This window comes from Eurypyga helias, unplaced genomic scaffold, assembly GCF_000690775.1.
Source record: "Eurypyga helias isolate BGI_N326 unplaced genomic scaffold, ASM69077v1 scaffold29116, whole genome shotgun sequence".
NCBI classification, from domain to species: Eukaryota; Metazoa; Chordata; class Aves; order Eurypygiformes; family Eurypygidae; genus Eurypyga; species Eurypyga helias.
Window position 1 is genome coordinate 1 of NW_010257742.1, and position 3,320 is coordinate 3,320.

The following is a 3,320-nucleotide window of genomic DNA, read 5'->3' on the forward strand; positions in this document are numbered from 1 at the left end:
CTGCCCGGGAGGCGATGCGGTGCCCAACCGGCGACGGGGCATCGTTAAAAGCCAGTCCAGGTATCTCCGTGTGTGGAAGGAAGGCGCCACCTGAATGGGAAACATCAGTAGCCTGGATGTATCATAGTCCTCTGTAGCGGCAGTTCTGTGTTCAGATCACCCTAAACCAAAGTACTGCAAGTGGGAGTGCAATACGGCAGATTGCCTTTTTTTTCTTTTCCCTTTCTGTGTGGGAAAAGAAAACGGGATAAGGATGCTGCTTACAAGAAGACTCACTTTGAATCCTGTCCTCGAGATCGCTGAGTTATTTTGGGAAGGAACCTCTGCAGGTCAGCTGGTCCAGTCCCCTCCTCAAGCCAGGCTCGGGTAGAGCACGGGAATACAACAATTCCCGTTTGCACAGTAGAAAGTGTCAGGTCAGAGTGTGGCACAGAACTTCATTAGTGTGGAATTTAGTACAACAGCTGAGCTGAGACACGGAAATCTTTTTCATAGAATCATAGAATGGTTAGAGTTGGACGGGACCTTAAAGATCATCTAGTTCCAACCCCCCTGCCATGGGCAGGGACACCTTGCACTGGACCAGGTTGCTCACAGCCTCATCCAGCCTGGCCTTGAAGACATCCAGGGATGGGGCATCCACAACATCTCTGGGCAACCTGTTCCAGTGCCTCACCACCCTCTCTGTGAAGAATTTCTTCCTGATATCTAATCTAAACCTCCCTGATTTCAATTTATACCCATTACCCCTTGTCCTATCACTACAGGCTCTTGTAAAAAGCCCTCTCCCAGCACCCTTGTAGGCCCTTCAGATACTGGAAAACTGCAATGAGGTCTCCTGCCCCTCCTCCCAGTATTTCCTTACAGTGTGACTTCTTTTCTGTGTTGCTACAATGTTTAAAATTCTTGATGCAGCAATAAGCTGCTTCTGTGTATTTCAGGAGTTAAAGATGATGAAAGGCTATGCTAACTCCAACGTGGGAGGGTTTTTAAGTTAAAAACCATAGAAAACAGTTCTTAACTAAATGGTACTACAAGCTCTTCTTGGTGTGTGCAATCAAGGTCTGTGTGAATAAACGGGGCTGGAGTTGGTGCCGTCAGCCCCTGTGCGGGCTCTTTGAAGGCCAAAGCCAAGTATTTCTGCAGACTGGGTGACCAAAATGCAAGAAAGGTAGACATTGCCATGGCAGGGTAATGGGCTAACCTGACAGCGATTGGATGCGTCGGGGAAGAAATGCAGTGTATTCCCTCATAATGTTATATTCAACAGCGGTTTTCTTCCCCTGTTATTGCTGAAAAATTGGGAGGGGTCCCACCATCCTGGAGGATGAAGTGTTTCTTGTGGAGAGCCAGGACTGAAGGAAGTGGCTGTCCTCTGGCAGAGATCTGTGGGCTTACAGATGTTTCCAAACCTCACACTAAACCCATGCTTGGCTTTTGTTATACCTCAGTTCTTTAAACTGGAATGGAACACGGTCCGAAAGGTTGGGAAGGGAGATTCATTCTGAGGTGGTTTTCTGAGGTCTGGTTCTTTTCAGTATTCATTTTGAAAAAACCAAACCCACCCAACCAATAGCTGAACCTTTAAAATATGGACAAGTGCCACTTTTTTTTACAGTAAATATGAAGTTTACATAATATAGTGGAAAACAAAAAAACGGGATGTGAAGGAGAAAAACAAATCAGGTATCACACCAGTCACAGGTTTATGTGGCAAGTAGAATTCTGTAAGACATACCCGAAAAGGGGGAAAGAGCCATGCTTTTTAATTCAGTGTTTCAGCCTCACTGTCAGAAAATAAGGACAGCTAAAGGTGAGATGCTACACGGGATGAGTCTCTCTTCACTCTTGACCGTGGACGCAGTGATAAACACAAGCCAAGCGAAAGGCAGGTGTTCAGTGACAAAGGACAGAGGAGAGAAAAGGGCAAAGACACTAGGACTGCGTAGAAAGTAGAGGTATAAAAAAGGAATGTCCCTCGAGGTGGACATCCCTGCGGTGTCCGACAGCTGAAATGGGGAATGGAAAAGCACGTGAGAAGAGCGATGTATCGAAAACCAGTGAATGACCAAAACAGGCGTTAAGAGGTGGTATTTAAGAGCATTCAAGGCAACGTGAAGAAGATGAAAGAAGTACAAGGAAGAAAATAATCAAAGAGCAAATCCCAGTTTGAGAGGAATCACAGAACTGTTGGTCACAGGGGAGCTGCGGGTGGCTCTAGTCCCACCTCCCCCAGGAGGAAGGCCAGGATCAACATCAGGTCAGCCAGGGCTTTGTCTACATCTACTCCATCCCCACCGCTCTCTGGGCCCGGCATCCAGCGGGACTGGACTCCATCCCCACCGCTCTCTGGGCCCGGCATCCAGCCAGTTCTGAACCCAGCAGAGCGTACGCCCATCAGCACTATAACAGAGTTACACCCACAATACAACAGTATTGCACATACTGTTTAATGCAAAGGGAAACAGAAAAAACTATGAAATCTGATTTCAGCAAGCATTTTCTCTTGAAATTCAACCAAAGTCATTCCACATTCTGTTACATATTCCCTTGTTCTATGTCTGATTCAGCTAAGGTTGCTCAGGAATATTTCTCAGCCATTTAATAATACGCATTTTAGGAGTAATAGGCTCCCAGAAATGAACCGGCTGTTTTCACATCAGACCAAAGTGGAACATAAACCCCACGCGAGTCCAAGTCTTGTTCGGAAAAGATGTTCTCATCCAGGTCATCAGGAAGTTCTGCAAGTTGCCCCCATCCACCCCCCTCCCCAGGTCTAAGCCAACGGATGATAAGTTTTGTGGGACCATGTCTCGTGTCCTCAGCACACAGGGACAGCCCTGCACATCAGGGGGGAAGCGGTGAGCTGTGGGGGCAGCGCTCGAGCCGCCCTTCGAGACCTGCGGGCTGCCCGCTGGCAGCCTGGAATGACAGTGCTGCACGCTCTGGTAACGATGATGCTAATAAGGCTATACAGTTTTTACACAACTAAAAATAAAGTAGTGACTTTTCAGCTGTCCTGGGGGATTCTATAGCGTATATAGGGGGTTGCTCTGGAAATCATCCCAGGTCTCAGCCAAACATGCTTACAGAGCTGGAATAAACAATAGAACGAAAGCGTTTTCAAAGCCTGTCCCCATGGAGCTGAACAATCCGGGGCTGAAGACTGTATCAACATACGGGTCTGCCCAGGAGAACGCAGGGACAGCACCCCAGGAGTGCACGCTGCTCCTCCCGTTTACAGCGGGCCAAACTCGCTAAGGAACAGAACAAAGCGGCTTACTCTGTAACGGAAGTCAAGCCATCTCCGTAGGCTAACT